This window comes from Sus scrofa, unplaced genomic scaffold, assembly GCF_000003025.6.
Source record: "Sus scrofa isolate TJ Tabasco breed Duroc unplaced genomic scaffold, Sscrofa11.1 Contig2409, whole genome shotgun sequence".
NCBI lineage: Eukaryota > Metazoa > Chordata > Mammalia > Artiodactyla > Suidae > Sus > Sus scrofa.
This window is the reverse complement of record NW_018085086.1, coordinates 21,105-35,965: the sequence shown is the minus strand read 5'-3', so window position 1 is coordinate 35,965 and position 14,861 is coordinate 21,105. Positions and strand designations below refer to the sequence as shown.

Here is a 14,861-nt window from a genome sequence, read left to right as displayed (position 1 = left end):
AAATCAAACAAGAGACAGAAGACACATATTTCAGAGCTTGGCATTATGGAGCTTTCAACAAGAGTGCATGATGTTATGGTTAATGTCTTCCTCATCCTCATCATTGCTTTCATGAGCATTTGAAGTGCTAAGGAGGAAGTTTAGAGATTCCTGTGCTGCTACAGTTGGGGAGATGCCAGCCAGAGCCAGAACCAGTGAGAGTGGATGTGGAACTCTGAATGAGTTTTCACACTCCATCTAGAGCCAAGAACATAAACTTTAGAGGCTCTGACTGAAAATGCTGTATATTATTGCCCCTCATGTATCTAACCCAACCACCGTGTTTGTCCTCTTAAGGAGGAAATCATGCTTCCAGCCATCCCACCATCAGTCACTCTCATCCCTCAGCACTTACTGGGCTGGGCTGCATCTCTTCTGGACCATGACCAAGGAGCACAGAGTCACTGCCCATCTCTTGCCTGGTGTATGATCAAGTCTCAGGGTCCCTCAGGGTCCTTCCCCTGGTAGGAAGGCAGATTCAGGCTGAAACCTTCTGACACAGGTTTCTACAAAGGATGTGGACACAAATATGGAGCCATATCTTTAGAACTAGGAACGAAAAGGCTAGAGGCACTGGCCAATTATTTACAATGATATGTCCTTAGGGCTCAGTGCTCAAACCTTATTATTAGCCCATTGGCCCATGTGGTCCTAGTCTCTGGAGACTTGCTAGTATTGATGGAAGAAGAAAAGAGAAAAATGGATATACTTTGAATGTTCTCCTCTCCTCAGGAGGAAGTTCAACTGTACTCCTTGTTTCTTACCTCCAAGTTGTGAGATCTTTAACATAAAGTTCTATCTTTTCTTCGTTTAATCACTCACTGTGTGATTTTAACATCTGTAAATCCATTGTGTTAAGCATGAAATCTATATAGCCTTAGATCTTCTATACCAAGGATGTGATGCTCTTTCCATTTTCTCATTTGTCTCTAAGGATAACTTCTTATTTTCATTACCTTAGCCTTGCTTTCTTTGGCATTTTATGTGATGTGATGGAGACTTACTGGCTGTTTTTCATTGTTGTTGAAGTGATTAATTGACATATTTGAAACTATTGATTTTCACTAGTTTTTTGGTAACTGACATGTATTTAAATATTTCAGAAGGCCTCCAGAAGGTTGCAGCTAAGTTTTTGGCCCAGGACTTTGGGCATCTCAGGTTTGATTAGTAGAGAACCACATTCAAGCTCACTCATGGGGCTGTGGGTAGGATTCAAATGTACACAGAATGTCATCCAGAGAGCTCCCATGGTTCCTTGACATGTGTCCCCTAATGGGACAGCTCAATACATGGAAGGTAGGTTCTGTAAATCAGAGCACCTGAGAGAGCAGGGGAGAGGCAGCAAGAAGAAAGAAAGATTTTTAAAACTTTGTCCCAGAAGTGACTTCCCAACATCTTCCACCTTCTCACTGTTGGAAGGGAGTCACTATGTCTGTTTTATGCTCAATGGATGGGAATTACACAAGGACATGAAAACTAGGAGTTAGGGTTATTGGGAGAATTTTATATACTGCCCACCACATCTGCCCTTCACTCCATAAGGACTTTGTGCTCCAGGCACATCAAGATTCAGGTTCTGTCCATCTGCTTTCCAAGATACTCTCAAATTCATCGCACACCATGATCTCAACAAAGATTCCCTGGAGACAAGCTAGCAGTGGGTAGACGTACCCCTCCACTGGATACCCCTACAGACCTCACTCTACTGCTTATGGTCATACAGTCTCAAGTAGACCTTCTTGTTTCTGAGACAATAGGAGAGCCCCTCCCCACATCAGGCCAATCTGTAGCCATCCCAATGACAAATTTAACAAATGCCCAGGTTTCTGTTTTCTGCTAGTTAGAGAAGTATCAAGCCACTCCAGAATATATTCCTTTGCACTTCTTCAAGTGCTTAACTCTTGGATATTTGACCAAAATATGATTTTGACTTACCCATTCTTTCTTTTGGATAAAGTGGGATCTATCTAGATAGCAGTGCAGTGCAACTTTCCTAATAATATATACACTAGCTTCCTGACTTAGAGATATCTCTGTTGAGGATTTCAGCTCTTGGTTTATATTCAAGTGACATGAGAAAACTTTAATATATACCAAATTAAATTGGATATGGAAGAATAGATATTATTTACTGTGTGGGGATAAGTGATGGCAGGTATATGTAGGGACAAGCACATGGCCTACATGCAGAGGTGGCTATTAGGGGGAGAGACAGGGTTTTGATGCATTTAAAATAATTGGTCCATAGCAAAGAGAAGTAGAATGTGAAGTCTACATGTTTAGTTTTTCAACATACACTCCACAGATATTGAGATTAGATTGTTTGGCCAAGGAACCTCCTCATAGCCCTTTTGATGTCTCTGTTCCTCAGACTGTAGATGAAGGGGTTCACCATGGGGGTGACCACAGTGTACACCACGGAGGCCACTGCATCCTTCCTGGGAGAATGTGAGATGGATGAACTGAGATACACCCCAAGGCCTGTTCCATAAAACAAGCAAACACCTGCCAGGTGAGACCCACAGGTGGAGAAGGCTTTGTGCCTCCCACCTGATGAGGGGACTCTCAGAATGGAGGAAAGAATTTTATAGTAAGAGAAAAAGATTGCTGAAAAAGGAATAGCAGCAAAACTGGCACCAACAAAATATGTGATAATGTTATTGGTAAGGGTATCAGAACAGGCTAGCCTGAGGAGTAGAGAAGGATCACAGAAGAAATTGGAAATTTCCACATCCTTGAAGCAGGTAAGTTGTAACACAATCCAATTGTGCACCTGGGAGTCCAAAAGGCTGATGAAAAAAGACACTAAAACTAAGAAGCAACAGAAGCGTGGGTTCACGATGACCACGTAGTGCAGTGGGTGACAGATGGCCACAAACCTGTCATAGGCCATCACAGTTAGTAGAGTACCATCCATACTTCCAAAAAGGATGAAAATAGACATCTGTGTCAGGCATCCTGCATAGGAGATGACTCTGCTGTGAGTTGGGATGTCCAAAATCATTTTGGGGACAGTGGTGGAGACGAAACCCATGTCAGCCAAGGACAGGATGGAGAGGAAGAAGTACATGGGGGTGTGAAGGTGGGGGTCAGAGACAACAGCCAGGATGATGAGCAGGTTCCCCAACATGGTGACCAGGTACATGGACAGGAACAGGACAAAGAGGAAGGGATGCAGGTCTGGATCCTCTGAGAAGCCCAGGAGCAAGAATTCTGAGGCACTTGTTAGATTTCCAGGTCTATGTATTGGACACCTTTTTTAAAAGAAAACACTATTGTATTTGGGGGATGGATAAGCAATGAGGTCCTGCTGTATAGCACAGGGAACTATATCCAATCACTTGTGATGGAACATGATAGAAAATATTATAAGAAAAATAATATATATATATATATATATATATATATATATACATATGTATGTATATATGTATAACCGGGTCATTTTGCTATATAGCAGAAATTTACTTGACATTGTAAATCAATTACCACAAGAAAAATTCGAGAAAAGAGGGTTGGGAAGAAAAGGAAATACAAAACTCGGCACCCAGCACTGGCACACAGTGCATATTCTGGATGCAAGCAATTCATGTGTAAGGTCACACACCTTAGTACCTTCAGCAGTATTTCTCAGTGTGACACATTCTACTGGTTTAGATCTGCTTCCTCAATGGTTTTGATTTTTCATCTCTTTCTATACACACTGGTTTTGTAGAAACTAGAGTAGACAGCAACAGAGGAGCAAGAATATTAGAGCTATAAATGGTGGCATCACAGTAAATACAGCCTACATCTTTACATAAAAAAGTATAGAACAAGAAACATCCTTCCTCCTTTAGGAAAAAATATAATTTGAATTTTAAATAATAAATCATACTTTATTCAAATACAACTTTAGCAATTGCCTTCACCTAAAATTTTATAAACACACTGTAAGAGGTAGAGCTGTGTCATCTGGATTCTAAATTACAGTTGAAAATATTTTTATATGATAGTTATATTCATGAGTTTTATCCTTCTTTGGTTATCTGTCTTCCCTCCTTCATAAAATAAGTGATTATGCAAATAGTCAGAGTTGTCTTTTTAAAGTTATTTATTGTCTTTGGATCTTTGGCTTTGAGATGCTTCCAATTTGGGCAAATAGGTGTAGGTTAAGTACATAAAATTGAACTGCCTTGATGACTAAGAAGAAGGCATTGGTGTATAGAGCATCTGTCCATGATTAAACAATGAAATTAATGGAGTTTCCACTGTTGCTCAGGGGGTTAAGGACCTGATGTTGTCTCCATGAGGATGTGGGTTCCATCACTGGCCTTACTCAGTGGATTAAGGACCCCACATTGCCACAAGCTGCGGTGTAGGTCACAGCTGTGGCTTGGATCTGGTGTTGTTGTGGCTGTGGCATAGGTCACAGCTGTGGCTCCAATTCAACCCCTTGCCTGGGAACTTCCATATGACACAGGGGAGACTGTAAAAGAAAAAAAATACAAAAAAGAAATTTAAGAAAAACTCTTAATGTGTTTCATTTTATACAATATGATTTGCATCGACTCCATATAATCTTAGTGAAATATCTGGTGTGAGGCTTTCCTTTTTGGACGCTATCCTGTAGTAGTCTGATAACACTCTTTCCTCGGTTTTCCCTTTTTTTTCCAGTTTATTGAAATATGGTTGGGAAAATTGCATATGTTTGTAAAATGTAAAGTTTTTCAAAGTGGTGATTGAATACACATATACAGTTGAATTATTACCACAATCAAGTTAATTAACATATCTGCCACCTCACATGATTACTACCACTCAATGAGAACAATTAAGTAGATCTCCTCTCAGATTTTTTAGTATACAGTAAAATGTTATTAACTATAATCACCATGATGTGTATTAGATCCTCAATATACAACTGAAACATATTCATCTTATAACTGAAAGTACCTTTTGACCAAAATTGACATTTTAATGTCCGCACTCCCCCACCCTTACCCCTTCCTTACAACTTTGGTTCTATTCTCTGGTTCTATAAGTTTGATTTTCTTAGATTCCACACACTGGTGAGATCATACATTTTGTCCTTGTTTCTGATGTAAATCAATTAGCATAAAGTGTTCCAGATACAGCCATGTTGTCAGAAATGGCAGGACTTCTTTCTTTTTACGGACTGAATAATATTCCACAGTATGTGTGTGTATATAACTTCCTTATTATGTAAGGGAAGAAAACATCTAATTCAAGGTATATATTTATATATTTTAATATAAATTTTAAAAACATATTTAACATATATTTAAAATGTAAGGGGACTTCCTGTGTGGCTCACAACATAACTACTTGGTGTTGCTTCTGCAGTGGCTGTGGCTCAAGCCCTAGCCTGGGAACTTCCATATGCTGCAGGAGCAGCCAGAATAAAAATAAAAAATAAATACATAAAAATAAACTAAAATGTAAGGATACAAAATGTAAAATATTTTAATTATATTGAATGTTAATTTTATATGATTTATATTATTATTTATGTCAGTTTCTTCTTACAATAATCTTATGAAAACTCTAACACCTCTCTCCACACAAGTATGAAAACTCTAACACCTCTCTCCACACAAGTATGAATGAACTTGGGATAAGTTCAATTTTCTATCGATCAGTGCATGTTCAGTTTACTAATATTAATTGCCTATATTTATCTCAATATAAAAATCAACTATATCCTCTGTTCTTAAGGTATCATTTGAAAATATCCTTGAATTCTGTCTTGTGATAATCATTCCATGATAGCTCTATAATGTATGTGCATCTTGTATGGAAAATCCTTTCAAACTTAGATTTCAATGCTGGGCTGAAACATGTAAGTATTCCCAGAAAACCCTATAATCCACCATGATGGTGCCATTATGGCCCCTGTAAACTACTGCCTCTTTCCTGTAATTCACAAGTGGTCTCACTGAACCATAAGAGGATAAATCAATCCTTCTACCTTCATTTCACAATTAGGACCAAAGTAGTTTAGAAAAAATATTCTAATTAGCTACACTGGAGGTGACTGAGAGCTGGTGCAGGAATAAACACATCAACATTTGAGTCCTGGGTCTTTCATCCCCTCTATGAAGAGTGTGCGTAAATCTCTCCTCCTCTCTAGAATTCTTTTCCTTCTTGGAAATGGGGAGTCTAACGCTCACCTCTACGCCGTGTATGGTATCTAAGGGAAGTTTGGAACAAAATAAATGTTTGAACATTTTTAATAAAGAATTTCAATCATTATTGGGATAGTGAGTTTAGTAATGAAATACAATCTTAAACATTTAGTAATGTTTTGTGGATTATATAGCAGACAGGTCAAAACCTTTCCTGTCTTAGGGCACGGGGGCATGGATGACATGAAATCCTAAAATGTTTCTCAGCTCAGGTAGTAAGATGCCTTATCCTCTTATTTTCTGACCACTCCCCCCCCCACACTAGTTATAGAAATCTCTACATTGGCTCTTGCTATTAAGTGAAAAATAATAGGTCCCATGGAAAATTTATGACCTCACAACAAAGAAGCTTTATTTGATTTTGTGTCTAGTTCTGTATAACTTTCCTGAATAGAAAAACAATGGCATGAATGGGCCACTGTTTGGAAGCTCTATTGCCAACACCTTGTCTCTATGAAAAATAGAAGCTTTTTTGTTTTTTTTTCCCATACTTAACTGGGAATTTTTTATTCTTGATGCCTCATTTGTGCCAATAAATTATAGGGTCTGGAAAATCAAAAATGAATGGGACTAAGTCATTTCTCTTCATATGTGAAGAATGTATTTGTAGAAACAAAAATGAAATGTCCTATCAGGGCTATAGGGAAGCCATAACATCAGGTTACCAGGTGTTTAAGTCAAATGACATGAGAATTAGCCTTACCATTGGTAACAAAATACCTAAAATTTATTTTTCCTTTCATTATGCATCTATCATATATGCACTGCATAAAGAGCATCCATTACTTATTTCATCCTAACTCAGTGGATTTATATCAACTAGGAATCACTCATCTGAAAATCCTGTCTCAGATAAACTAAAAAATTGCCACATAACACACTAACAATAAATGATGAACACAGAATTCAAATATAAGTTGCCAGTCTGAGTCCCATGCACAAAGTTTCACTGTTTCCAGACATTCTGAATGTTTTAAGCAGTGAGACAGGGGTCTAAGCACAGACGTATCTGAAGTATGTTTTTTAAATGTTCAATGTTTAAAAACATTACTTAACTTTATTTTTTATTTTTAAAAATTTTTGTTTATTTATTTATTTTGGGGGGACAACACCAGATATGAGTTGCATCTGTGACCTACACCACAGCTCATGGCAATGCCGTGTCCCTGACCCACTAAGCGAGGCCAGGGATAGAACCTGAATCTTCATTGATACTAGTCAGATTTGTTTCTGCTGAACCACGTAGGAACTCCCAAAATTTAGTAGTTAAAATAAGTACATCATTGTTTATTTTTTCTTTTTACAGACACACCTGCAGCATATGGAAGTTCCCAGGCAAGGAATCTAATCAGAACTGCAGCTGCCAGACCAACACCACAGCCACAGCAATGCTGGGTCTGAGCTGCATCTGCAACTTACACCTACAGCTTGTGGCAACCCTGGATCCCTAACCCACTGAGCAAGGCCAGGCATTGAACCTGTATCCTCATGGACAGTATATCTGGTTCATAACCCCCTGAGCCACAATAGGAATTCCCTAAATTGAGTACATTGTTTCAAATGGGGTTCAGTGTTTGTTTGGACTCTGAGACTTTATGTCTCCCTTTTTGATTGAGTAGGCTGAGTATAAAATGGGGGAGACACTGGACAGTTGAAACATAATGCAGGAGTAGGGTCAAGATGAGATCTGCCCTGATTTATCCTATGATCTCAGCCATACTTCCTACAGTCCATGCAGGAAGTGCTAGGTTCTGTCCTCCAGGGTGACCTCCTGAAAACTCTAAAGGAAAGGGCATAGTAATCAGAGAGTCTCTAGCTGGCATGACAGGGAAGTGACATGATGTTTGGCCTTCCCAGGTTCTCTGTGTCTGGAGTCAGTCTGCCCAGAATGACTGGCTTCAAACCTGGGTTCAATCCTTTCTAACACATGACGTGGCACAAGTTACATCAAATCCTGTGCTCCTTTCCTCTTAGTAAAATAAAAATGAAGTTCCCATTGTGGCTCTGCCAGTTAAGGACCTGACATAGTCTCTGTGAGGATGTGGTTTGATCTCTGGCCTCACTCAGTGGGTTAAGGATCCAGCATTGCCATAGACTGGAGCATAGGTTGCAGATGTGGCTCGGATCTAGTGTTGCTGTGTCTGTGGTATAGATCTGCAGCTGCAGCTCTGATTCAACCCCCAGCCCAGGGGCTTCTATATGCTGCAGGTACAGCTGTAAAATAAATAAATAAAATAAAATATATAGTTTGAGAACAGTTATGTGCAGTGAAAGCAAACAAGATTCATAAAATATACCTCTGAGCTTGGCACTTAGGAAGCCCTCAACAACAGTAGACGATGTTATTATAGTTAACATCATCCTCATCATTGCTTTCATGATCCCTTGAAATGCTTAGGGAGAAGTTTAGGGAGACCCCTTTGCTGCTATGTTTGGGGAAATACTAGCCAGAGCCAGTGGGATGGAAGCAGACCTCAGAATGGGAGCACTCACACCTGCCAGAAATAATAATATAATTGTCCTAGGTCTTGGAACTGAAATTTTGTATATCGCTGTCCTGGTTTCTGTCTATCTCATCTTGCTGAGGAGGAAATCATGCTCCTAACCATCCCTCCATCAATCACTCTCTCCCCTCAGCACTTACTGGGCTGGGCTGCATCTCGGCTGGACCATGACCAAGGAGTACAGATTCACTGCCCTCTCCTGTGGTGTGGCTGAATCTCAGGTCCCTCCTCAGGACTGGCAGGAAGACAGACTCTGGCTGGACCTTCTGGTGCAGGTGCCCATGAAGGGAGGAGACAACAGGTGTGGAGCCACATGTTAAAACTGGGAAACTAATGGATGTGAAGATCTGGCCAGATATTTACAATGGTGTGACCTTAAGGCTTAAGGCACGAAGCTCATAATTAGCCAATTGGTCCATGTTGCATCATTCTCTGGAGACTTTCTAATATTAATGGAAGAGAAAAAAGAAAAAAGTGAATGTCCTTGGGAGGTTCGGAGTCCTTCCTCTCCTCAGGAGGAAATTCAACTGTATGCCTTAGCTTTTACTTCCAAGTTATGATCTTAACATAAAATTCAAATCTTTTTGCCAGTGTAACCCCTCAATGGTGATTTGATAACTGTAACTCTATTGTGTCAAGCTTGAGATCTATGCAGCTTTAGGTTTTCTATACCAGAATGTGATACTATTTTTATTGTCTCAGTTAATTATGTGTCTCTAAAGATAACTTCTTTTCTTTTTTTGGCCATGCCCACAGTGTGAAGAAGTTCCAGGGCCAGGGATTGAACCGTGCTGCAGTTGCAACCTGAGCCACAACAGTGGCAACCAGACTCCTTAACCAAGTATACCACCAGGGAACTAAGGGTGACTTCTTATTTTCCTTTCCTTAGCCCTTACTTGAGTTGGCATTTGATATGATGGAGATTTACAGGGATTTTGCTGTTTTGAATGCATCTTCAGTTCTAACGGTTTTCTCTAATTGAATTATGCTGGCGTATGAGAAAATGATTGACTTTTACATATTCATTGGTAAATGACATTTTATTTCACTATCTCAGAGGGCTTTCCAGAAAGTTGTGATCAAGGTGTCTGCTCAAGCCTTGACTGGTAGGGACCCACTTCTGAAACTGTCTCCGTGCCCCGAGTCCTTCTGCTTTCAAATAAAAGCCTTTTCCCTTTAGCTTCCCAGGCATCCCCTCAGTCTCAAAAGGCTGACTCAAGAGTTACTGTTTAGGACTTAATGTAATGGCTAAAAACTAGATAAAACAGTCTCTTTGATGTTATGTCCTGCCTTCAGCCATGAACTTACTCCAAGTGGGTTTTCACAAATGATTTCTTCCTTGCTTAATGCTTTCTTTTACTAAGGGTTACTTTATAGTGAGGATTATGTTGGAAGGCAGCTATGCTCACCATTATACCACCAACATTACTTAGTGAGAGTTATATATTGAACCTGGTGTTTTCCTTACCTTTGAAACACTCCCTGTAACACCCCCTTCCTTTGGGAACAATCTTCACTGAAGAGAGAAGGTCGGGTGCAATAATCCCAAAGACCATCAGAAATTGTCACCAGACCACCTGACTCTGGCCTTGATGACTTTGAAATGATCTCTGAAATGAGAAGAATGCAGGCATCCCAATCCTTATCAACAGCCCTGTTTTTTGTTTTTTGGTTTTTTTTTTTTTTTTTTTTTTTTGAGCTACACCATAAAATCGCTTTCTCTCTCCTCTCAAGGGAGGACACGTTTTGAGGGCCTTAGCCTTCTGTGGCCTCCATTGCCTGGAAAAGCAATAAAACTTTTCACCCAAAACTCTATCTCTGAGACTTAACTGGTGACCATGTACAAAAACTGGTTGCTACTCTACTTCCAAGGTCTCTCACAAGGCTGCTAGGAGGATTCACATGTTCACAGGCTATTGCCCAGAGAATTCGCACATCTCATTGACACATGAGCCTCCTGGTAAGGCAGTTGGAGGTCCATGATGGTGAGCAACTGAGAGAGTGAGAGAGAAGCAGCAAGAATAAAGCCAGATTTCCTTTCACTCTGTTCCCTGAAGTGACTTCCCAATATTTCTTCCAGATCCTCATTGTTGGAAGGGAGTCACTATATCCAGCTCACACTTAATGACAGGAAAATATACAAGGCATGAAAACCAGGAGTTGGGATCTGAAAGAGCATCTCACATACTGCCCACCACACAGGTCTCATCTGCTATAAGAACTTTGTGCTCCAAGCACTTGGAGTCTCAAGTCAAGTGCATCTGCTTTTCAGCATAGGCACAAATCACCTAACCACTATCCATGTTCTCCACACAAATTCCCTGGAGACACAACAGCAAATAGGCAGACCTTCCTCTCCATTTGAAACTGACAACACATATGACTTTAACACAGCCATTGCACAGGGTGGGACTTGAACACACGTGCCAGGATTTGAACCCATCCTAAACCCAGATTGGGGCATGATCTCAAGGGTTTTAAATGAGATTTACTTACCTGGTATCTGGACTTACTGAGGTTCAAGTTCTTTGTGCCCCAGCCCAGAAGGAATTCAGTGAGAGACAAAGTGACAGGCAAGAAATAGATTTATTAAGATAAGATGCTTGTGAGAGATGCAAGCAGGTAGGCAAGAAAGCTCTGCCCCAAGGATTAGGTGGGCTGCATTTTTATAATTCAAGGGGAGTGGGGAGTGGGAAAAGACCACCTCTTCCTCTTTCTTCAAGTACTAGCTTCTCCTTCATAGCCAGTAAGAGAATATTTGATCATGTAAGGTCAAACTAGTACTGTCAAGGTGCTTATTCAAATCAGCAGAAGGGTGGTCCTTCAACTCCTGACCTTGGTCCTAAGGGTAATGACCTGAGGCATATCTCCTGCTTTTATTTGTGGTAAGCATGCTTCATTCTGCTGACTTTCTTGAGTGATTAGTAATTTACAGTGATCTCTCAAAGTTCCCTAGTTTTCCCTCTCCATCAGTCGTCCCCTTTTGGGACATCTGCAACTACTGTGTAATTAACCTACACAGTCATTTCACTAGTTCTACTGAATAAATTATCCCTATCACAATGAGTACTTCTTCAGACTTCACTCTACTGCTCTGGTTGTACAGTGTCAAGTAGACCCCCTGGTTTCTGATGAACTTGAGAGCCCCATCCATCAACATCAGGCCAATCTGCAGCCATTCCATGGACAAATTGAACAAATATCCCCAGTGTTTCTGGTTTTTGCCAACTAGAGAAGAATCAACTCACTTCATAGTAGATTTCCTTTAGATGTCTCTGTATCCTCAGCCCCTGGAGACTTTTTTATTTTGTCTTTTTAGGGCCACATCCATGGCATATGGAAGTTCCCAGGCTACAGTTCCAATCAGAGATGTAGCTTCCAGCCTAGGCCACAGCCACAGAAGTGCTGGATCTGAGCTGCATCTGAGACCTACACCACAGCACATGGCAATGCCAGATCCTTAAGCCACTGAGTGAGGCCAGGGATCAAACCCGCATCCTTTTTTGTTAACCACTGGCCACAATGGGAACTCTAGCTCTTGAAGACTTTTAAATGTGGTTTTGGCTTATTTGTTTCTTTCTAGTGAATAAAGTGAGATATATTTAGATGGTGGTGTGGTGTAACCATCCTAATTTTAACTACACAGCCTTTGACTTGGAGGTCTCTGTGCTGACAAACCCAGCTCTTGAGTTGTCATTCAATGATATGAAGAAAACTTGAGCATAAACCAAATCAAATTGGTTATGTAGGAAAAGATGTTATTTACCCGTATGTGGAAAAGTGGCAGAGGATGTTTTTAGGGGAGAGAACATGGCAGTTACAGATAGGAGAGGGAGAGACTGGGTGTTGAGGCATTTAAAGTAATTAGCCTGGAGCAAAACATATTATGAAACTGATGTTATCATAGTGAATATAAGGAGGAGAAACTCTGATAAATTGTAAAAATGAATTTAGGATGTTCACATTGTGGGTCATGGGTAATGAATCCAACTAGTATTGTAACAAGCAGGACTCTGTGAGGACTTTCCAGAGTGGACACCCCCACCCATGTCCTCCACCAGCCTTTTTATCTATAGAAAAACTTTAGTCAAAGAAACAATTTAATCAGAAAAGTGGAAAAATAAGTAGAAGAAAGAAACCATGATATTAATTCAGGCATTCACAAAATCAAAGACCTTCAGTTCTCAAAGACTATAAATAATAGTCTAAGTCATGTCCTTGCCACTGTTTCACAGGTGCTAAAGCCCTCACCAAGTAGAAGAAGTCACCTGTATGTTGCCCACAAGCATGTAGTCCCCAGACTAGCTGGAACCAGAAGGTTGATGACACTGACTCTCAGTTACCTCAACACCCGCCAATCAGGAAACTGACCTTAGGCTGACCATGCCCTGCTCCTCAAACAGTATCAGACTCCTCACTACCCCCTCCAAAGGGGGGTGTGGGTACAGTCTTTGAGGCACTAGCCTTCTGTGTTTTCCTCTTTGCCTGGCAATTAAAGCTACTTTTTTTGTTTCTTCCAACTCTGTCTCTGCATTTCTATTTGGCATCACTGTACAGAGGCAGCCAATATTTCAGCAACAGATCCATGAAGCTGTGGGTTCAATCCCAGGCCATGCTCAGTGGCTTAAGGATCTGGCATTGCTGTGAGCTGTGGTGTAGGCCAAAAGCTGCAGCTTGGATTCGACCCCTAGCCTGAGAATTTCCATGGGCCATGGCTGTGACCCCAAAAAGGAAAAAAAGAAAAAGAAGATGAATTTATATGATATGATATATGAAAACCAAAGATATGTCTGTGCCATGAATTGTAACATATGCTGCTTTTTTTTCCCCCCAATTCCCCCTCCCATGGTGAATATCCTTGTCTTAATGGTTTGGAGATAATGGAGGTAGGTATGGGATGGTTTAAGGTATTTGAAGAGTAGCAAATTTATATTAAACTGAAGTCATAGTGAAACCAAACTCCTCCTCTGGTGGGACGCAAATCTAGGAAAGATCAGTTGGGGACTCAAACCCACAGGCTGTGACTTGAACACAATGGCTTGTTTGTTAGTTTGTTTGTTTGTTTGTTTTGCTTTTTTGTGGCTGCCCCAGTAGCAAATGGAAGTTTCCAGGCAATTGTTGCCAAAATATCAGCTGTCTCTGTACACAAATGCTAAATAGAAATGCAGAGACAGAGTTGGAAGAAACAGAAAAAGTAGCTTTAATTGCCAGGCAAAGAGGAAAACACAGAAGGCTAGTGCCTCAAAGACTGTGCCCACACCCCCCTTTGGAGGGGGTAGTGAGGAGTCTGATACTGTTTGAGGAGCAGGGCATGGTCAGCCTAAGGTCAGTTTCCTGATTGGCGGGTGTTGAGGTAACTGAGAGTCAGTGTCATCAACCTTCTGGTTCCAGCTAGTCTGGGGACTACATGCTTGTGGGCAACATACAGGTGACTTCTTCTACTGGTGAGGGCTTTAGCACCTGTGAAACAGTGGCAAGGACATGGCTTAGACTATTATTTATAGTCTTTGAGAACTGAAGGTCTTTGATTTTGTGAATGCCTGAATTAATATCATGGTTTTCTTTCTTCTACTTATTTTTCCACTTTTCTGATTAAATTGTTTCTTTGACTAAAGTTTTTCTATAGATAAAAAGGCCAAGTGAGGGGCATGAGTGGGGGTCTACTTGGAAAGTTCTCACGGGTCCTGTTTTGTTACACTAGGGTTGAATCAGAACTGCAGCCCCAGGCCTTACCGCAGTAACAGCAACACAAGATCCAAGCACCATCTGCCACCTTCACTACAGCTCATGGCACTCCTGGCTTCTTAACACACAGAGTGAAGCCAGGGAACCCAGATTGTCATGGATACTAGTCAGGTTCATATCACTGAGCCACAACAGGAAATCCCACACTACCTTATTATTTTCATGTTTTATTTTATTTTATTTTTGCCTTTCCAAGGCTGCATCCATGGAATACAGAAGTTCCATGGTTAGGAGTAAAATCAGAGCTGCAGCTGCCGGCATATGCCACAGCCACAGTAACTGCCAGATTCAAGCTGCATCTGTGACCTACACTGCAGCTTGCAGCAAACCCAGATCCCTAACCCACTGAGCAGGGCCAGAAATCAAACCAGCATCCTCACGGATA

General features: G+C 40.8%; 1 pseudogene; it reads right to left on the bottom strand.

Moving 5' to 3' along the window:
* Positions 1-2,353: 2,353 nt before the first annotated feature.
* On the bottom strand, positions 2,354-13,116 carry LOC110258571 (annotated as a pseudogene).
* Positions 13,117-14,861: the final 1,745 nt, after the last annotated feature.